General features: G+C 35.6%; 1 protein-coding gene across 12 annotated transcripts in view; it reads left to right on the forward strand.

Moving 5' to 3' along the window:
* The window catches only part of TANC2 (tetratricopeptide repeat, ankyrin repeat and coiled-coil containing 2), a 370,065-nt gene that overhangs the window by 148,816 nt on the left and 197,971 nt on the right, over positions 1-23,278 (forward strand). Inside the window, exon 1 of one of the 12 annotated variants that reach the window (XM_012747328.3) lies at positions 553-4,918. The exons of the other annotated variants lie outside the window; for them this stretch is intronic. The gene's annotated coding sequence lies outside the window, so the exon portion shown is untranslated. Of the gene's footprint in view, positions 1-552; positions 4,919-23,278 lie in introns of those variants that run through there. 12 annotated transcript variants of the gene reach the window in all.

Genomic DNA, 23,278 nt, shown 5'->3' on the forward strand with positions numbered 1-23,278 from the left:
TAACATACATTTGCTTGTCATAAAATTACATAGACTACCTTATTTTGCTTAGCACAGTATTATATTACCACACTGTGATCAGCTCATGTTTATTTGAAACTACAATTAGTAGTTATATATCTTTGTTTAAATTAATAAATAAAAATTTTGATAAAAATCTTTCAAAATGTAAGTCCATGAGAAGGGGAATAATAAAAGGAACCCTAACAGTTTAAAAAGTTGTCAATCACTTGATTAATAATCTTTTATATCCTTTTTAGCTACTATGTGGTGGCTCCAAGAATCGGATATCACTTTTAAACATGGCAAACACCATGAAAATTGCAATAAAAAATCCTTTATTATCCTTCCTGTCTGATCTTCCCCAGAAAACTCACCACAATTTTATACCACACTCCAGGAAGTCTGTTTTTTTATTTAATTTACCCTGTCCTTTCCTACTTGCTTACTGCCCACCTGCCGTGGAAGGTGAGCAGTTTAAAAAGTGTTAAATTGTGAAGCTTCTCTCCTGTGAAAAAAAAAAAAGAAAAAAAAAAATAAAGTGAATAAAAAGTGTTAAATGTTGGATGTAAGGGCTAAGTAATGTCAACCGTCAGGAACACTTTACTGTCACAAAGCATCAGAAAGATCAAATAAATATTCACAATTCAAAAGAAATCCTTAGTTACTCTCTAAACAGGAAATAAATTATTGTATGGAATGACATAAAGCCTTAGCGCAGGATATATTTTCATATTATAGTGACAGAACTTTTTATAATGCTAAATGATATTTTTATTCTCATGGAAAATATGGTCATTTTAGAACTGTCCATTTTGTTTTGATGATTTTGTTTAGACAGCATAATGAATAGTGTCTTGAGTTTTACCAGAGTTGGTTGAACATCTATGTTTCCCCCTTATTTCTGGTTAAAGTTTGTTTCTTGTTTTTGAAAGTGATTATATTTTTTTTAAAAAAGTTATATATATAATTTTGTAAATTAGATTAGTTTAAATAAAAAGTGAGAGAAAGAAGATTCAGTATGTATATCTTTAACTAAATATACCCTTTTATGCACTACTTATGAGTAAAACCATCCCAAAAGGGCTACCTGCCAGCTCATAATCTTTTTCAAATGTTATAATTCTAATTTAGAGGTAGCAGGTAGCATCACATTTTTATTTATTTATTTATTTTGGAGACAAGATTCTTGCTCTGTTGCCCAGACTAGAATGCAGTGACATCATCATAGCTCACTGCAACTTTCAACTCCACAGTTCAAGCCATCCTCCTGCCTCAGTCTCCCTAGTAGCTGGGACTATGGGCCTGTACTACTGTACCTGTCTAATTTATTTTTATTTTTATTTTTTGTAGAGATGGAGTCTTGTTCTTGCTCAGGCTGGTCTCAAACTCCTGAGTTCAAGCAGTCCTCCTGCATTGGCTTTACACAGTGTTAGGATTGCAGGTGTGAGCCACTGCACCTGGTAACATCACACATCTGAGAAAATTTTATTCAGAATTTAGGTAGTAAAGTCAAAATGTAAAGTAAAAACTGAGTATAATAAAGATTATCTTCAGAAATCCCTTAAATATCATTCATGACATTCATTAAACAGAAATATTGCTCTCAACATGTCAAACTGTGTCTGTTTATCCTTTAGAGTTATAACAATCTTACTCTTTTATTGACCATCAGATGAAATAGTTGGCTAATATGTAAGGGCCACATTATATGAATTTTAAGAATATATTTCTTTCTCTTGTCTATCAGTCATCACCCTACTGTTGCGGGTTAAAGTCCTGATATGCAGCAGTAGCCATTGCTAGAAAAGGCATAACCCCACATGGAAATTGTGCCAAAACTTGAATTGCTCTAACAAGAAGGATGGATATTTTATTTCTGTGGGAATAGAGATTTCATATATTCATCTCTTTGTAAGTATTACCCTACCTTTAAACACTTTAGAGTTTAGCACTAATGCTTACCCCTTGGATAAAGCTTATAATGGGGAAGACTGGAAAAAGGATAAAAATAAAAAGAATGTAAAACTCTGTATAAGTTTTAGCACGAGTGACTTAAAATCATAAGGGAGTAAAAAATTAATAGCCAGGGGAATAGCTTAGCTTCTTAAATTTCTCTCTACCCTTACCTTAACTTAAATCCAATTTTTTGAACAAAACAAAACCTATGTACTTTGTATTTTAAGGTAGTTTAACCATGTTCTCATCCCAGTCAGCTATGTAGAGCATAAGCAACATTAAAATGAAAGTCAATGGAAAAATAATTTGTTGTCCAAGTTTACATTTTTTACAGAACTATTCTGGAATCTATCTAATGCCTGGACCAGCTCAACTTAATTTAGTGGGTTGAGAGGTGAGAGAGAAACTTACTCTCTTTTTCTTAAGGTATTGAGTTATTGGTATTCTAAAAAGTACCAACTATAGAGAGTTTCTCTCAAAAAAAGCCACTGGGCCAAGACAATATTTGATTTTAAAAGCTTACTAGATGGAAGTGAGTAGGCTATCAAGGAAACAGAACTAAGGTATGCCATCCATGGAATTTTCAAATCAAACATAAATGCTGATTTTTAAGTTTACCTTACAGTTTTCTAGTTAGGTGAGATAAAAATTAATTGAAGATAATTTGAAAGAAGTTTATCTCTTTGCATGTTCTTTAGTATTACCATTCTGTACTTATTAGTATTACCATTAGTATTACCATTCTGTGCTTATACTTCTTTATTGCCAACTTACCATTTTCTAAAGGGTATGACTCATGTTGGGGCAGTAGAATTACTTTTACATGATTATCTTAGATAATCCTTTAACACTAGTCCACAGTATCTTTGTTTACTGCAATTCTAAAAAGAAATAGCTATTTGTGACAAGTATGTGCAATGTGATGAGACCAAATATCCAATCAAACAGAAAAACTAGCCTAGAAAATATTTACCCTTTCAGGCAAATTTCTATTCTATTGAGTTCTATTGAAGTCCATTTTTCCTTTTTATCTTTGTTCATTTGCTTAATTAAGTTATTTTAAAATAAGATAACATAGATTTCTAGAATTTCAAGGCTTTGCATTACATTGTTCTATTCCCACAATAGCTTTAGGAAGAAGGTAGAAATATGTTATTAACCATACTTTAGTAGTGATGAATGTGAGGGTCAGAGTGGTTAAGTGACTTACCCAGGGTTATGTCTGGTAAGTAGCTAAGCTATAGTACAACTACAGTCAGCAGACTAGTCAAATGCATGGTCTTCCACTACATTGTAATCCTTTTTAGTAATGTTTTACTGAGGTTATCATTTATGGAGATAAATGTGTCATAATTCTGTGACCAAGAGATGCATAATTGTACCAGAATTATAATGGTAGTGCTGCCCATGTAAGAGAAAAATGCAATAAAAAATTACCTAATATTTTGCCTTATATTGTATCTGAACATTTCATTAAATAGTTGGTGATGGAAATGCAATAACACACACTGCTATGATATAGAACAATTTCTATATGGAATTGCCCTATCTAAATAGATGAAATAGCATAGCACCTGTGGACTATCTTTTATAAGTGTAATGAAAGATTTTTTTCCTGCACAAGTCAGTTCAGAGCCATGTCCAGTACACCATAGAGAGTACCATTATGACAATTCATGCATTGGTGCTTTTCCTGGCTCCCCTTTCTTCCATTATTCCTTTTGGAAGATATCCTGCTCTCAGCCGCAAGAGGAAGAACTCTTCCTTATTCTTGGGAGGTGAGGAGAAACTATGACAAGAAAAAGGTTCTCCAGGCCCAGTAGGAAGAGGCTTTCAGAAGTGTGGAATGGAACAGTAACTCTGTCTTACCAGTGATTAATGTAGAACCTTCCTTGACCATGAAGGAAGGCTATGAGCATTCGCAGTGAAGTTAGTGTCTTTTGGACCTTTCTGCATCTGGAAGGAATGCAGGATATAGTATGCCTCTCTCTGAAATTGTTGTCATTGCTACTTTATTAGTCAATCAGTTGATGGTGCTGCAGTTTTGGTATGTTTGATGCATATCTTCTGAATAAAAGGCATTTAGGTTTTTAATATCTCTAAGTATTTAAAAGTGAGTTTTCTTCTATCTCAAATTCTAGATAGTTCCTTACATTTCAACAAAATATCATACTAACATTTAACCTAATAAATTTTGAAGATACTGCAGACACATATTAGCTTGCCAGAAGTATTATTATTGTTTTAAATTACCTCAATATGCAGTTTTTTGTTGGTGTCTACCTAGTTACTGTAGTTTGTGATGTATATTCACATAGCTCTGATTCAGAAATTCAGAAGAGAAACATGAAAAGGAATCAGTAAGACAGGAGTTTACAGCTTTAAGGCATAAGGAGCTTACAGCTTTTTAATATAAATTGTTCCCAGAATCCATGTCGCAGCTCCTTATATGGTGCTGCTTTTTTTTCCCTCTTGGTTGCTATGACAACAGCAGCACTGCACCATTCATCAGCTCTGGACCTGGGCTGCACTGCTAGCCTTCCGTGTTACTCCTGAATGTTAAGAAGAACATCCGTGAATCATTCACTGTGTTAACACTGCGCCATTAGAAACCTAAGAACCAGTTCTTCCAGCAATTTGCTCTAACAGAAGGGTGAACTAAACTGCGCCACAGAGAAAAATTGTATAAAAATATTTCTTTTATCCTAATGGAATCGTACAGTCTATATTTGCTGCAGTATGCTGAAAGAATAAGCCTATGTAAAGCAATCTAATGAAAAGAATTCATCTGTATAATCTTTCTTGAAATCATTAGTTGTTCAAAACAAATAGCACATTGCTTCTCTGGATACAAAAAGAAGCAGGTGATGTTAGGGGTTCTAAGCCCCTTTGGGAGCATCTCTTGTGCTTTGGGACCGTAATCAACATCTACTATAAGAAGTATCACCTGTAACTCACAGTAAGTTCTGGACAGCATAAAGAGCTGGCTGGAGGTGAAAGTGTGGGTCATTACTGATGTGCCAGGTCCGGTAATAACAGGACCAGTAAATAAAAAGCCTTTCAGGTTTTCCGGGGAAAAGACTGTATAGTTTTGACTAATGAGGAAGAAAAACTTAAGCCTGTGAGTATGATGAATAGAGTATTTGTGTGTTACATGGATTTCTAAGCTATAGGGCCTACTTTCAGCTTTGTAGAAAAAGAAATGCAGCCTAAGAGAATTTGACACTTAGGTTTCAGGGAAGCCATTAAGAAACTGTCATTTGGCACATTTATTTAATTTTTAATTTGGTCTTCTTTTATTTTATATATTTATGTGTGTATATAAATTTTTAAAATAGTTTCATATTTAAAAAATATTCATTGCAAAGAAAGCTGTTAAAAACTCAATTTTTTAATGTAAATGTGAAGATTAGATTGCTTCTCTTGTTAGATTGTGATTCCAGAATATGTCTCTACTTCCTATTGCAATATCCTTTTAAGTAAAATACCTTTTTAAAAAATAACCTAGAATTTTGTAAACAAACTTCCTTAATACATCAAATTTATCTTACTATTTCATTAACTGGAGTGTTTACAAATGGATGTTCTTGCATAATTTAAGAATCTTTTAAAATTTTGACATAATTTTCAAGTTGTATGATGTTTATTGTCTATTTTCCCAGTTGAATTCAGGCTAAACTAGAAATTTACTTTTTTTGCTTATTTTTTAGACCATTTGATAATTGTCAAATTAAGATAAATTGAATTTACAGATTGAATTTTCTCAAAAGACTGGCTTTTGGCTTTTAATTATTCTTTTTAGCTCTTTAGCTAACCATGGTAACTTAGAAATGTTCTAAAAGTAGGAACTTGGCTTTTCAAAATTAGAATATTTGGAGTGGTGTTCAGCCACCTCAAAGAAAAAGACATTTTCATCTAGACTCATTCTTTCAGTTATATTTCTTCCTGAGTTGTTCTTAAATACACATTATTCAGAGAGTATATACTTTCGTGACATGACCGGGGTCCTTTAATTTACACAATTAGAAAAAAATTTTTGTTATTTTGTTATTATACCTTTGGATTTCTATTTCTTCTTCCATTTTTGAGACTTTTGCCTATAAATCTATATAGATGACTTTACCCAATGTTTAGGAAGCCTTGAAATAGGGAGAATTAATATATCAAGGAATAATGAAAGTATTAATCACTTCTACTCAGTTTTATATGTCATTAATAAAAAGATTTTGCTTTTGTCATCTGTAACAGATTCAATAAATTGAATATTCACATTTTAACTTGTCAGGCAAGTTAAGAAAAATATGAATTTTAAAATTTATATTTAATAACTATGTACATTATAAGTCAATGCTCCTTTAGGACTATCCTCACAAATGTGTATTACAAAACAATGGATTTTATATACCATTATCTTTGAAACTATTTTTCGGATTAATAGTAACAAAGACTGTTTTAGGCCCATTTTAATAAAGTTAGTATCTTTATTAACAGATTTATTCATTTTTGAGTAATTGTCCTTGGCACATCCTTTCATTTTTTTTTCCCCTGTTTGGGACTTTGCCCAATGTATATATTTCTGAAAGGTTTTATATAAACCTATTTGTTTATAAATTGGCTAATTTAAAATCCATTAGTAAAGCTCCTTATTTTAAGAGATTCTGCAGTAAGTTCTCTTGTAATAATCAATCCGTTATCAACTTGATTTGGTGAATTTGTATATTATGTTTTAGGTTTTTTTAAAGTAAGAGCCATCAAATTTATTTCAGTATATAAAGATACAAGTTGTAAATTTAACTGGCAGTGTTCTATGAAAAAATTAAGCCTCATGCTATTATAGTTTAGCCTCTCAATTTCAAAAGAGTTTGACATCTCCAGGTTTACTTTCTGAAATCCTTTAAAAAGTCTTTTCAGTATTATTCATATAAAACTAGGTAAAATTGGTAATTGATAGTAGGTAATTGATAGTATGCATTGCTTTTATTTGGGACAAAATGTGCTAGCGAATAAATAATATATAAAAATTATAGATATAAAGGCTTAAGTTTTTTCCCCTAGTTTTCATTAACTAAAAATTAACCGTGTTATCCTAATAAGATTTCTGAGTATCTTAGAATTTGTTAATACCACTAATTAGCTTTTACTAGGAAATATAGACCTCATTTCTGACAGGATCTACATTAAGACTGAAAGATTCACATTGGTGATAAATTATTTTTACAGAGTGGTTCCTAGCTATCCTATCTATTTTTTCCCATAAGAACTAATCATAATATTTCAATGATAAATGTTTTTTATCACTCCAATATTATATAATAAAACATTTTCATCACTGTAAGCTTTGCAGCTTAGATTAAATTTACTAAAGTTTCTCTTCTATAAAATTAATGAAATAATGCCTTTTTGTAGTATCTTTGTAGGCATTTAAAAAGATAATATGTGGAAAGCATCTAATATAGTACTTGTTACAGAGGAAGCATTCTCTTAGTGATACTTTGATACTTTCTCCACCCTTCCTCTCCATTGACCTATATCAGTGCTTCCTGGCTTTTCTTTAGAAGTACTTTTAGGACAGAGGAATTTGAATGCTCACCAAAGGGGTCTGGGATGTAGTCTGAAGGGACATCCAGAAACAAACCTGGAAATTCCTTGAAAGTCTTATACTTTTTTTCTTTAAAATAATCTACATTCCACATTTATCATGAAAATGTTTCAAAACAAAACAAAACAAAAGAACCTTTAAGTAAAACTAACTCTTCAGGAAAATATACAACATTTTCTCCTATAAATTAGCATACATACTACTGCCCACCCATATATATTCCCAGTTTAACACATTAACTGCCATGTGAGTTGTATTTAACTCATGCTAGTTTTGAGCCAGGGGCCGCTTGAAGTATATATATCATCCTCAAAGTGGCACCATTGTTTCATCAATACATATTTCCTTATCTGGAATTATAGCAACCTGAAACCTTTCGAGAAGAAAAGCAGTAGCTTGATCTTGAAGAGACGGTCACTAGGAGGATAGTCTTCACTGAGAGAAATGCCACATTCTCAGAAGCATTTCGAAGCGGTTACGTGATATAAACTTTTTCACTGAATTGTCATACAAAATGTTTTTCCACCAATAGTCCAGAAGTCTGGCTTCTTGCTAAGGCCCATCCAAAACAATACTCCCCCAAATCATTCCATTTCTTGAGAAGTAACATCATACCACTTTTATAGTTGGGAGTAGGGGTTTGATATTAACTTTTGTAAAGTCTGACTGGCATAGATATTAGTTTCCTTCACCATGTAGTCAGTAACATCATCTATTATGAAGAAAAATCATAAGATGTATTTTCATGGAGATTTACCACAATTTCAGTTGGAACACCGGGGTTACTTTCAACAAAGTCAAAAATCTTCATGTTACTCACTGAAACTGGACCCCAGGACAGAGAACTTACACTAGTCACTACACGTTCTTCAGAAACATCTGACAAAGAATCACTCTCACTGAAATCAGCTACAACTGCTTCTATTCAGTAATAAATTTTAAACAGCCTTCCCCACCAGAAAGATCTGCATGTAATGTACTTCTTCCAGTTTTTGTTGGTGGGCTGCAACTGCTATCAGGACTGTCCCCGCTATCTCCACTAGGATGGTACTCCTCTGAATCATCACTAAATAGAGCAGTGTCTTCATTACTCATGTCCAAACTTCATTCACCATTTCTTCCAACAATCTTTACGCTCATTTTTTCTAGAGTATGAAAAATGCAAAATAAATTCTTGTGATGATCACAGCTTTGGTCACAGAAGTTATACTAAAGTAGAACTGGTGGCTAGTTAGGAAGGTCCATAGCATACCTGCATGCTGCGAAACCTCTACTCATTGTTTTCTCATGTCTCCCCCACCTCTTGTCACCCTGCTCCAGACAGCCAGCCCAAGTATGCCACACGTGCTGGACTGTGTTCACTGATTAATAAGGTTTAATTAATAATAGTACCTACTTCATAGGGTTATTATGAGGATTAAATAAGTAAATTACTTTGAACAGATTGGGATCATAAGTGTTCATTGTTTACTTTTAGTATTTTTATTATGTACATAGTTATGTCTTGTCTCCCTATAAGGCAGAGACAATATTTATTCTCTTTATTTTTATGTCCTCAGCCTTTAGCACAATGCTTGGCATATAGTATATAGTCATACTAGATATTCAATAAACATTTTTTTAATCAATAAAACATTCTGAGCTTACCTAGAGCTTTAATAATATTTTTAGGTTGAATACCTTCAGCTAAGCAGGTCAAAGCAGATAACTCTATTATGCTGTTAAGAGCCTGTACTCACTAAGATTTTATTAAAGTGAGATCTTGGAAATGCATGACTCACCATTTTATTTATTGATCAAACTTGTGATGGTAAACACTTTTTACACTGAGGCCAGAAGTAGGTAGGACAGATGAGTCATGCTCCTCCTCCTCTCCCTGGTTCTTAGGACTCTCTGACAATACTGTAGGGAGAAATAGCTTCTTTATACCAATTTTGACCTGTTTTGAAAACTTATTGGAAAGTTGCTCTGATATATGAGGTACAGCTTTACCTAAGCTTGAGACTGAGGACATACTGCATTTATGACTAAATTTCTCTCTGTTTTGAGGGGGAAGAGGGGAAGACAGGGTCTCCCTCTGCTGCCCAGACTGGAATGTAGTAGCACAACCATAGCTCATTGTAGCCTTGAACTCCTGGATTCAAGGGATCCTCCTGCCTCAGCTTCCCCCGTGGCTGGGACATCAGATGTAAGCCACCACACCTGGCTAATTTTTTTGTTTTTTGTAGAGATGAGGTCTCGCTATGTCTATTGCTTAGGCTGGTCTTGAACTCCTGGCCTCAAGCTATCCTCCTGCTTTGGCCTCCCAAAGTGCTAGGATTACAAGTGTTAGCCACTGTGCCCAGCCACAAGTTTCTCATTTTTAAGTACCAAATAAGGACAGATCTAGCTTGCCAACACTGAGATTAAAATTTGCTGTTATTTTCTTGTTATCATCAGTAGGTAGGTATTCTCTGTTGTGTTATAGAATTCTTTTTATTGTACCAAATTTCTAGTATTTTATACTCTTCCCATTTTGGGGATAAATCATTGCCTTAATGAACCATTTTTATAGATGTGTTAATATCTAGTATATTTAGTTTAAATTTATTTTAAACAATATTTCATTTGTTTATACAATGTGACATTGAACCATGAGCTACCTCTTCTACTTCTAATTTAATTTTAATTTGACTTTAATTCTGATTATATAATTTTTCTTTGATTATGCCTTGGATTTTGAAAAGACTTTCCTTTTTTTTTTTTTTTTTCTTTTGAGACAGAGTCTTACTCTTTTGCCTGGGCTAGAGTGCCCTGGCATCAGCCTTGCTCACAGCAACCTCAAACTCCTGGGCTCAAGCAATCCTTCTGCCTCAGCCTCCCGAGTAGCTGGGACTACAGGCATGAGCCACCATGCCCGGCTAATTTTTTTATATATATATTTTAGTTGGCCAATTAATTTCTTTCTATTTTTAGTAGAGATGGGGTCTCAACACTCTTGCTCAGGCTGTTTCGAACTCCTGACCTTGAGCCATCTGCCCACCTGGGCCTCCCAGAGTGCTAGGATTACAGGCGTGAGCCACTGTGCCCAGCCTGAAAATACTTTCTTAATCAAGGTTCATTTGTCTAAAATACTTTTGTTTTATGTTTTCTGTTATTGGTTTTGACACTTTACTCCTCAAATAGTTTATTATTGGGAAAATAGCTGGTAGAAGGTCATAAAAATTATATAATTTTAAAGATTGAAATATGACAAAGGATAAATGATTTCTTTATGTAAATCTATTCATGTTTTAACTTCCTAGTCCATCACTGTCCTTTCAATTATGGGTACTGGTTCTCATCAGGCACCATAGGAGATTGGCAAGATTTTATGCTCTGGGCTTTATTTCCAAATCCAAATCTGTCGAGTGCCTTATAAGCGTGGTGATATCTGAAGATGTTCAGTTAGGCTTCAGAGTCCTGTATCATTTTCTCATCTGCATTTTTTATATAACCATGCCCCGCATACTGTGGGGTAGCTCTACCAGTTACAGAAGAAGCTTTCTTAACTGACCTTCACATAACCACTTACAGGATTAACTAATGTTTTCCATTCCTTTTGTGACATCTACTGACTGTTGTCAGGATAAGATGTATATTAGAGACTAGTAGTCTACCTTCTAATATACCTAGATACTTGTGTTGTCCCTGTGATGGCCTGTGCTTACTAAGAGGCAGTTAAATAATGCCTATTGTACTTGTTATTGTGATAATATAATTACATATACATTAATAAAATATAAATTCAAAAGACAAACATCTATAAAAAGAGTTATTGTTTCTAGGAAAGTTATGTTAAGAGCTTTGGAAAAGCTCAGTTAAAATATCAGAAAAGGTAAATTGCTTTAAAAAGTGCTGTAATCCATTAGGGTGAAGATGTTTTTAAAATCCATCTATACTTAGGTTGTCTAAGTTTTGTTTTATTTTAAAGCAATTGACTAGATTATACATTTTAGTACATTTTATGCAGGAAAGAAAAATTGGAGCTCATTCAAACAAAAAGGCCTTGGCCCCACATCAGAAGTTTGGTTAATAAATGTACATTTATGTTTTAAGGAAAACTGTTTAATACATGTATCAGTTTTGTCCTTCCTCACTTTTGACATTTTAGAAAAACCAATCAGCTACTAGTCTCTATCAATGTAGGGTAAGAGGGCTTCTTATTTATATTACATCCATATTTTTCAGTAGCCCTGACCAAGTTTGCGAGAATTCTGAGAAGAACCACAGATTAGTGTGAAATATACCTGTAAACTGTGGTCTTGTATTTATGTGACTTAGATCCAAGTTTAATTGTGAGCGGATATTTGTGTTTAGTGACATATCACTCCTATTCATTGAGCTCTGTCAAACTAGAGAGCTATGTATAAAGAATCTGATGTTCCTCTGGGTCAAAATGCATACTTAATGGCAGTTTATAGAAGCGAAGTATCTGTACCTTGTAGTCTTACATACAAGGTTCAGCACTTACAAGCTGTGTGACTTTTTACAAGTTATTCACACTATCCAAGTTTCAATTTCCTCTGTTACAAAATGTTTACAATAAGAGTACCTGCCTCATAAGAATGTTATAAGGATGAACGATGTATGTCAAATGCTTAGAAGTGTGTGCCGTAGGATAAGCACTGAATATTATCTATGCTTATATCATTAGTATAAGTTCACAGACGTATAAAACTTTTAAATGGTCTTTATTACTAACAGTGTAAATAATTTTGAAAACTTAGAAGTATGTGATAGATTTACTAAATCTAAAATACACCTACCATGTTTCCCCAAAAATAAGACAGAGTCTTACATTTATTTTTCCTTGAGAAGATAGCCTAGGGCTTATTTTCTTTAAGTACAGTACAACAATCTACATTTATTCAAATATAGTTAAGTCATCTTCTTCTGGAACATCATCATAACTCTCCAAACCCCAAATTCCATCCTGAATTTCTTGCGACTCTATTTCCTTTAGAACCATTGGCCCCAGTGTCTCCTGTCGAACAATAGAGCTCTAATGGGGCAAATGAGAAGGGTTGCTCATCGTCTTTACCACTCCGCAACAAAATTCATGGGTTGTGTAGATATGCTGCATAGCTACGCCCATCACTAGGTCTTATTTTCGGGGTATGGCTTATATTGGGCAAATGCTTAGAAATCCTGCTAAGGGCTTATTTTATGGGTAGGTCTTATTTTCAGGGAAACATGGTATGCATGTAAAAACATAGGAACAATTAGCAGCAAGAGAGTTTGTATCATATCTACAGTATCCTATCTATTATAAGTCTAATTAGATTGGAAAAATAAATTATAATCACCATTTTCTATTTTCTTTATAGTAATATTCTAAGTCTATATAATTATAAAATAAGAAATAAAGTTGCCAAAGCTATTTATATTTCCCTTCATTACCTAAACTAATTGTTTCACTCAACCATTTTGTTTGTTTGTTTAGGTAGCACAATAAAAATTTTACTAACCTTTATTTGCTATTTTGTTAATTCCTTTCTTAATAGGAATTAGTGTTGATAATCACTTTATAAATCTGTTAATTTTTTGTATGTTTACATTTCAAGGGTCATTGTGTAATCTGACCTTTATCATAATTGAATCTATATAATAAAGTATATTATGGTTATTATCAAACAATTTTATATATTCTTTAAGAGCAAAGTGGATTTTTCTGCCTTGAGGCAGAAATTAAATGAATTTATGAGAATTAATTTTAAATTCCTAAGAATTTAAAGCTCTAATTTAGTACAATTGAAATTATATATAAAACAATAAATTTAGAATTGTTTGTGGTAACATACATACCTCATTGTATTTTACTTGAATATGCAAAAATACCACTAAAATCTCTGGATAATTAATAAATTCTGTTTTTCAGAAATCTGAAGCCAAAACATGTTAACTTTTTATTCTCTCAGAGTTGTAGGAAAATGAATTTAGTACAGTTAGTCAAACAGCATCAATGAAGAGAAAAATTCAGGGAGCTAAAACTGAGAAACATGAGACAAATTAGATGACCCAAGATGCTGCATAAAATTTAAAAACACAGGAAAGATTTTTAAAGAATTGTGTCTAAAAAGAGTTTACCTAAAGGAAAATAGCTTTAAGCCAGTTGCTATTGAATATGTTATAGTATAGCAATAGGAACATAGGACTGATTCTCCACCATGTTATTTAAGTTCACTGCACAATTCGATAAAGTAAAATGTTTAACAGCAAGCAGAATACAATTACAGCTATATCAGTGTGCAAACTAAAATAAACCTAATCATAATAGAAATTTAGGCTAAAAAATTGCCACATAGAAAGCCTATGGCTATAATATTGCAGGTATAAAATAAAAGTTGTTCTGAGTAAAGGAAGAGTCAGGATCATGTATTTGATTGTGTGTTTTGGTTTTTCTTTCTGAACAATTCCTTCCCCCTCCCCTACACGAAAAAAGGGAAGGGGATGATTAAATATGTGTCTCCTACTAAGCATCACTTCCTTATTACTGTTTCAAACAATTACTTTGTTTTTTTATCTACATTGCACCAATTGCTTGAGTTTGGATGAGAATTCACTTTCTCACAGGACTGATACAAATATCTAGTATTAATGGATGTTTAAGTCAAATGTAAACAACTTACTTTCAAGACTTTTTTATAATATTACTTCATAGAATCCTGTAAAGGGATTTTTAAAACACAGATTGATGTGCTCCACCTCCAGAGTTTCTGATAGTCATTCCCCCTTCCCGCCCCCCACCTCAGCACAGTTTTCCAGGTGATGCTGGGCCTCAGACCACACTTTCATCCTCACCAATCTAGATGATCTCCAAAGTTCCTTTAAAATTTGAAAGCTATTAAATACAGAAGCAGAACCTCCTCAATAGGATTTTAAGATTTTTATCTTTCATAAATACTGAAACTTTTTAAAGTTATTTGTTTCTAACCATAGACACATGTGTGCATTGGGAAGCTAACATTTAGCTTTAGTGCAAAATTTATAAAAATTCTGATTTTATTGTTCTCTTTCTTACCATTTGTTGTTCCATGTTTTTATTTTCTCTTTTTGTTTCATGTTTTTGTTTTCTCTTTTCCATATAGCCAGTGAGGTGAATTAGTAAAATGACAAAAATCATAAGGAAAATGTACAAATTTTTTCATTCAAGATTTACTTTTTAGCTTTCATTCCTCTTTATTATGCAATACTGCTTCTACCTCCATTCTACTACGAGAATTTTTTTCAAATCTTAAAGAAAATAATATGGTGAATAGAGGAATATGTTTTACTTAGTTTAAAAACCAGGGGTGGGAGCCGGGTGACCAGGAGTTCAAGACCAGCCTGGACAACATAAGGAGAACCCTGTCTTGGAAAACAAGAGGATACACCACATGTACCCTCTAATAATTTAGAACTAATTGTGGGGCACACATGGGCAGATAGAGAAGTAAAAGTCACTGGAAATCAAGAAAGGGCAGAAGGGGAGGGGTAAAAACCTACCTAACAGATACAATGAACACTCTTGGGGTGATGGGCATACTAATGGCCCTCACTTAAGCATTATAAAAGCTATCCATGTAACAAAAACATTTGTGCCCCCTTAATATTTTGAAATTAAAAAAAAAAAATCAAAACACCCAACCAGGAGATTTATGAAAACCCTAAGAAACCTGTAATTCTAGCACTTTGGGAGGCTGAGGTGGGAGGATTGGAGGCCAGGAGTTCAAGACTAACGTAGGCAATAGTGAGATCCCCATCTCTACAAAAAATTAAACAAAAAAAATTAGACAGGGTTGGTGATGTATGCCTGTAGTGCCAGCTACTGGAGAGGTTGAGCCAAAAGGACTGCTTGAGCCCAGGGGTTCAAAGCTGCAGTAAGGTCTGATCATACTGCTGTATTCTAGCCTGGGTAACAGAGGGAGACCCTGTCTCAAAAAGGAAGAAGGAAGGAAGGAAGGAAGGAAGGAGGGAGGGAGGGAGGGAGGAAGGAAGGAAGGAAGGAAGGAAGGAAGGAAGGAAGGAAGGAAGGAAGGAAGGAAGGAAGGAAGGAAGGAAGGAAGGAAGGAAGGAAGGAAGGAAGGAAGGAAGGAAGGAAGGAAGAAAGAAAGAAAGGAAAAAGAAAAGACAGCTAAGCCTAATCAGTGTCTACTTTTTACATATTTATAGACCATACTTTTACTACCATATAACCAAGAAGTATAAGACCAACAGTATTTCATGCCTTTGTGTATTTAAGGAAAGCCAGAATAAAAATCCCTGCTTCTACCTCTAAATCAAAACCTTTCCTGTCAGAATGCTAATTCTCTTCCTCCAGTTAGCCCTCTTATTTCATGGTTTACTTTCTACCAGACCTTTCCATACCCTGTTCTTCTCAAGAATTAATCATCATCTTATCTACTCTCCTCTCTCCCAGCCAGATGATACCAGGGTTCTAAGGAGACTGAAAAGCATATTTTTTTTTTATAAAAACTGGAAATTTCTGACAAATATTCTAAGGTCAGAGAAATGTGATTCTTTACCCAGGGTTGGAATTACTAAGTGTTCTTTGTTGTGATTAGTGGCAACTGCATGCACATTCAAAAATAAGCAAGAAAGTTATTGGCCTTCACACTTAATCTTTGAAAATGTTGCAATAGTCATTTTTTTCCATGGAACAAAGACTTATTTGTTTTTAATCATTATAGAATTTTATTATAGTACTGGCACAATATTCATGTTTATGCAGATTGTAGCAGTTTTTTACCTTCCACATTGATTGGCTAGCATCTTCTTCATTTTCGTAAAATTTTGAAAAAGGAAAAAAAAATTTAAATAACCTTCGATAATTCTGGGGTTTTTTTGTTTTGTCCATTTATTTGTTGTTAACCCATTAAGTCTGCCTTGTAGAAATCAATTTGGAATTGTCAGTAAATGATAACTGTTATATACATTCTTACTATTTGAAACACTAATAATAAATCTATTTCTCTCTCAGTTCATTTTTTTGACAGGGTCTTGCTCTGTTGCCCAGGATAGAGTGTGGTGGCATAATTATAGCTCACTGCAACCTCAAACTCCTGTGCTCAAGCCATCCTCTTGCCTCCGCTTCCTACATAACTGAGACTACAGGCACCCACCACAGCATGCAGCTAATTTTTCTTTTTGTAGAAACAGGGTCTCGCTTTGTTGCTCAGGCTGATTTCCAACTCCTGGCCTCAAGCCATCCTCCTGCCTTGGCCTCCCAAAATGCTAGAATTATAGGCTCACCACCATACCCAGTCTCAGTTTTTTATTATATGTAAAACTATTTTTCCAAGGAATTTTATTAATTCTACCTAGTTAGCATATTTTCAGCCATTGTTGGTAGCTAATACAAAATAGAAAACAGCAGTGTGAATGCATTATTTATCATTCTCAAAACACTTTTCTGAGATGATTATCCTGTAGTCTGCCTTCGGGGAGTTTATAATCTAGAGTTTGATGCACACAAATAATAGAATTCATTCAAATTTATAATACCAGAATTAGATCCTAGATCCAATATAACTTAGTATACTCTTAAGTCATACTCTTAAGTTAGTAAAACATTCAAAAAGAACTTTTTCTAGCTTTTTTATATTATAATCACCTCTTCTCCAACATGCTATATACCTTTCCTTGTCATACATATAGGAGGACTTGTACTAGTTCTTGTTATAAGTATGTATTACACTAAAGAGAATGTTTTGTCCCTTAAATAACCATTATCCTTTTAGGGATGGGGAGAGAGGCAGATAGAACTAAGGCAAGAAGTGTGATTAAATTATTTCTTGCACTTTGATGTCATAAGTCATCCCATCTAAATGCCAGACGTTCCTGATCAGCATCTTAAAATTTACTTTGTACTTCTTTATGTCCTCCCATTGCCTGTCACACCTACCACATCATTACCATCATCATAATATGCTAATAACGAAATCTAGCATTGAGCATGTTTTATGTGCAAGGCCCTATGCTAATTTTACAAAGTTGAGTTCATTTAAATCTTTACAATACCCTTGAGAGGTAAGTGGCATATTATTATTATAATTAAATAGGCCACTTAGTTTAGAAATGTACACAGCATCTGTTATGTGTGTTGTGACTAAACCATGAGTTCAGTCCAAGTTCCATATTTTAGTTTCTGTTCCAGGGTAGCTCAGGATGTGGCCTCGAGCAACACATTATACTTCAGCTATTTCCAAGGGATAATAAATAACATATTTTTTGAGTCTTATCTACTTTTTACTCTTTAAATTTAAACCACATAACAACTCAGAGAGATTATGGTTCGCATTTTAAAGATGAGGGGTCCAAACTTGGAAAAGTTAATTTATTGAAGACTGTGCCATAATACATGTAACACAAGGCCATGTAACACACAGCTCACTTTAAAGCTCCTTCTTTCAACTACTATCTTCTTTTTTTATCCTATTCCTTTCACCATACTCTGTCATAGATATAAGATGAGAGATAAGGGAAGTACTAGAAAAATTTGTTTTCCTTTTATTTCAGGAGAAATGGGGACATACTAACAATTTTGATAAAATTGACATCTTGCTTTATGCCTGTTAGTCACACCACACATCTGTTATGCATTATTGCATAGGTTACATATATAAATATGTTGCAAAGTTAAATATGAAAATTTGTTTTGAGATATTTTATATTTCGAGGTGAGAGTTATTTAACAAAGATAACTGTGCTAATATTCAGCTTCACACTGGTGATGCAACTCATAAAACGTTGATCAGTGGATTTATTTGGCACTTTTAAGATCTGAATATTCCCTTCAAAAGCGATACATTTCAAAAGAGAAGTTATCAATCACTTCAGCTACTTTTGTCAACATTAATATTCTATATAATATAAAACAATAGGAAATACCATATGCTCCACAACTTTAACAAAGATAGTATTTCTGTACTTTTTAGTTACATTATTCTTGCTTCTTGTGTTTTTCAATTTTCATATGATGAAACATGTTTATATATTTTAAATTTTAATAGAGTTATATATCATAACTACTTTAAAACTCAGAAGTTGGTCTGACAGATAGAATTGCTTATATCGATAAATAATCACACATAAACCAAAATATGCAAAATTTGAAATTTGGAACTGTTTTTGTTTTTTTTTTCTATATATTTTTATTTTTTTTTCTTTTTTTTTTAATTCCGGCATATTATGGGGGTACAGATTTTAAGGTTTCAATAAATGCCCATTTCCCTCCCTCTCCCCACAAGTCTGAGTCTCCAGCATGACTATCTCCCAGATGGTGCACATCTCACTCATTATATATGTATATACCCGCCCCCCTTCCCCCTGCCCAATACCCTATTACTGCAGTACCTATGTGACCACTTAGGTGCTGTTCAGTTAATACCAATTTGCTGGTGAGTATATGTGGTGCTTGTTTTTCCATTCTTGGGAAACTTCACTTAATAGTATGGGTTTCAGCTCTAACCAGGAAAATATAAGATGTGCTATATCACCATTGTTTCTTAGAGCTGAATAGTACTCCATGGTATACATATACCACATTTTATGAATCCATTCTTGGATTGATGGGCACTTGGGCTGTTTCCACAGCCTTGCAATTATGAATTGTGCTGCTATAAACATTCGAGTGCAGGTGTCTTTTTTGTAGAGTGTCATTGGATCTTTTGGGTAGATGCCCAGCAATGGGATTGCTGGATCAAATGGTAAATTCACTTGTATCGCTTTAAGGTATCTCCATATTGCTTTCCACAGAGGTTGAACTAATTTGCAGTCCCACCAGCAGTGTAGGAGTATAGAATTTTTTTATTTCCATCTTGATTTCTTCATTTATGAAGTAATCATTTAGTAGGAGGTTGTTTAATTTCCACATTTTTGTGTAGAAATGTGAGTTCCTGTTAGGGTTGATTTCTACTTTTATTCCTCTGTGATCTGAGCAGGTACATGGTATGATTTCTATTTTTTTAAATTTCTTGAGATTTACTTTGTGTCCTAGGATATGGTCAATCTTAGAGAATGTCTCGTGAGCTGATGAGAAGAACGTATATTCAGTGGATTTTGGGTAGAATGTCCTGTAGATGTCAGTCAGACCCGGTTGTTCCAAGGTTTTGTTTAAGTCCGTTATTTCTTTATTAATTTTCTGTTTGGAGGATTTGTCTTGTGCCGTCAGTGGGGTGTTGAAATCTCTGGTGATTATGGAGTTGCTATTAATCCATTTGCTTAGATCCAGTAAGGTTTGCTTTATGAAACTGGGTGCACCTAAGTTGGGTGCATATATATTTAAAATTGTTATCTCTTCTTGTTGAAGTGTGCCCTTCACCATTATATAATGACCCTCTTTGTCTTTCACTACTTTTGTTGGTTTAAAAACTAAATCGTCTGAAATTAGAACTGCGACGCCAGCCTTCTTTTGGCTTCCACTTGCCTAGAATACTGATCTCTACCCTTTTACTTTTAGTCTATATGCATCCTTGCAGGTTAGATGTGTTTCCTGAAGACAGCATATACTTGGCCTGTATTTTCTTATCCATTCAGCCAGCCTATGTCTCTTGAGTGGAGACTTTAAGCCATTCACATTTATTGAGAGAACTGATAGGTAAGGTAGATTACTGTTCATTCTGTTGGGTTGGATGTTGTTGTTTTGATTTCTCTCTTGAGCCATTGTATTATCTGGCCTTTAATCTTTGGGTTTTGGTTGTTTTTATATTCGTGAGTTTTTATTATGGTGTTCCGTGCGTAACACTGTTTTTAGTACTTCTTGTAGGGCTGGTCTTGTCTTGGTGAATTCTCTGAGACCTTGCTTGTCTGAGAATGTCTTTATTTCTCCTTCATATATGAAGCTTAGTTTTGCAGGGAATAAGATTCTAGGCTGGGCATTGTTTTGTTTCAGAAGAGTGAGAATGGGGCCCCAGTCTCTCCTTGCTTGTAAAGTCTCATTAGAGAAGTCTGGTGTTATTTGAATTGGCTTTCCCCCTTGTATGTCACTTGCTTCTTTCATCTTACAGCTCTTAGAAGGGCCTCTTTAGTTGATATTTTGGTCAGTCTGATGACTGCATGTCATGACGTCTTCCTGTTTGCATTGAATCTCCCAGGGGTCCTCTGAGCTTCTTGAACTTGTATATTGAGATTTTGAGCAAGGCCTGGGAAATTTTCCTCTATTATATCTTCAAATAGCTTGTCCAACCCTTGAGTGTTGTCCTCTTCCCCTTCTGGTAACCCTATGACCCTCACATTAGGTTTCTTCACATAATCCCACATCTCTTGTAGGCTTTGCTCTTTTCTCTTGTTTCTCTGCTCTATCTCTGTGATGGTTTTATTTAGTTGGAGGGTGTTATCTTCAAGCTCTGGGATTCTTTCTTCTGTTTGATCTACCCTGTTCTTGAGACTTTCCACTGTATTTTGTAGTTCCCTGAATTGATTCTTCATTTCCAGGAGTTTGGTTAAACTTTTCTTCATTGTGTCTATTTCTTTAGTGAACTTTTGTTCTAGGTCCTGGAGGCTTTTTGTGGTTTCTTTGTGTTGGTTATTGAGTTGTTGTTGCAGCTCGGTGAGTGTTCTTATGATCCACATACGAAATTCCTCTTCTGTCATTTTGGTTGCCTGATTTGGGTTGGTGTCCGTTTCTAGGGGGCTGGTGTTCCTCTTTGGGGGTGTGTTTTCCGTTTGGTTCTTCATATTTCCTGAGTTCCTTCGCTGATTTCTTCCCATGTCGATCAGTTGTTGTTTCTTTCCTTTAGGTTTTTGTTTGGGTATTCACACGCCTTGTTTAGTTTTTGAGCCGTTAGGTGGTGTCTGTGGGTGAAATTTGACCACTCCCTGTATAATGAGTCAGTGGGTGCCATGAAAAGGCTGTGCAGGATGCCGTCCCTGTCAGTAGGTGGCGCTTGCTTGGAGGAACAGGCTATACTGTTGATTTTGTGTCCTGTTAACAGCTCTTGTTCTGGGCGGAGCTGGGTTGAGTAAGCCTGCCCTCAGGCCATTAGCAGGGGTCAAAGTTCTGATCTCTGCTTCCAGGGAAAGCTGTCAGGGCGGGGCTGGAATGGTCCCACTCAGCCAGAAAGTCTGTGTGTGGGAGTGGGGCTGTCTGAGACCCGCAGTCTGGAGCGGGCCTCGCTTCTTTCCACCCTCCCCAACTCCGCAGCTACTCCTGGGCCTCTGCCAGCAGGCCAGACCACAAGCCACCAGGCCTCCCCGGACTGTGAATCTGGCGGGGAGGTTCCCTGCACAGGGACGCCACCAGGGTTGGGAGCACGGCCTCCTCTTGGGAGGAGGGTTGCCCTCTAGGACGCCGATCTGCCCCTGGAGGCACACACACCTCAGTAGGCTGTTCACGTATAACCCTTCTGTGCCCCGGGCAATGCTAGCCCTCGGTGCAGGGGATCTGGTCTGCAGGTCCGACCTCTGGGTCCCAGAGTTCAAACTGTATCCGCACCAGGGAGAGGAGGTCCAGTCCCAATTCACTTACAGGGAGCCCAAGCTGTGTCTGTGTCTCTCAGCCTCTGAGTCGGCACCGTTCTCCTGGGAACACCGTGCCAGCAGCACCTGGGAGGGCTGGCGGGTAGGGAGCTCACAGTCTGAGTTCCCCTTAGTCAGCTGTAGGGTCCCAAAAGGGAAGGTCCCGTTCCCTGGAGGTGCCTCCGGCTGGTGGCTGTATTGTCTCTCTGGGCAGCTGCAGGTAGGGTCAGCAGAGGGGAGAAGGAGGCAATATGGCGCCTGCCGCGCGGCTCGGGTCTATGCACACGGAGGTGCCCTGAGGGATTTGGGCGCGTCCGCTACAGGCTCACCACTAGCTGGTGGCGGCTGTCTCTGGGGTGGTGTCCGCAGGTCGCTCCACCCACTGGGGAGCCCACCAGCAGTCCCAAATGCAGGGGAGGGGAAAGGTGATTTATCCACCTACTCTTCCCTCTGGTCTCCGGGCTGCTCCGGCAGTCTCAGCTTCCAGTTCTCCTCCGCAGCCTCCTCCCGTGGAGTCCCCCAGGGGTCTCAGGTACCCCTCCTTCCGGCCCTTGTCTGATGTATGCTCGCCTTCTTGCTTCTTTTTTTCTAATTTCTGCTAGAATCTGTCTTTTCTGCAGAGACACTCTTTCTGGCGGTGTTTCTCATCCGCCATCTTCTGGAACTGTTTTTTGATAGTCAAAAATCCAGCACTTATGTAGAGGTATGGAAATGAAGCTTAATACCGTTAAACTAATTGACCTTTGAGTATTGCCACACTCAATTTAGCACATTCCAAAGGCTTTTCTAAACTCAAAGATTATTGATTTATATATACAGAGATACTTAGAATAAGTAATTAAAATCTACACTGCCTTATTTTATCTCATGCGAGTTTTACCATTCTCTTCTGTAAAGTCATGGCATTTACTACAGTGGTTTTTAGGCTATAATAATTTGCCTTTTTCCTTGTAATAATGTGTACAGATAAAGATTTAAATTCCAATTTCATCTTGAAATGAGAATTTCTGTTTTGTTTATTCAAAATCCCATTGAATTAATGTCTATGGGAATGTCCTAAAAGTTATTGTGTTTATCCTTTGAGTAACTGTTTCTTTGGATCATCATGTTGTCTCCGTATTTATTGCTTCTATGTTCTATCCATATGTCAGTGTATCTAGTACATCCTTTTGTGTGGCAGAACATAATTGCTTGAAAATAGAACTTATGTGGGAGGCATATACTTACTCTTGAGTTACCTTGGATACAGCTTAAAATCACTAA

This window comes from Microcebus murinus, chromosome 18, assembly GCF_040939455.1.
Source record: "Microcebus murinus isolate Inina chromosome 18, M.murinus_Inina_mat1.0, whole genome shotgun sequence".
Lineage (NCBI taxonomy): Eukaryota > Metazoa > Chordata > Mammalia > Primates > Cheirogaleidae > Microcebus > Microcebus murinus.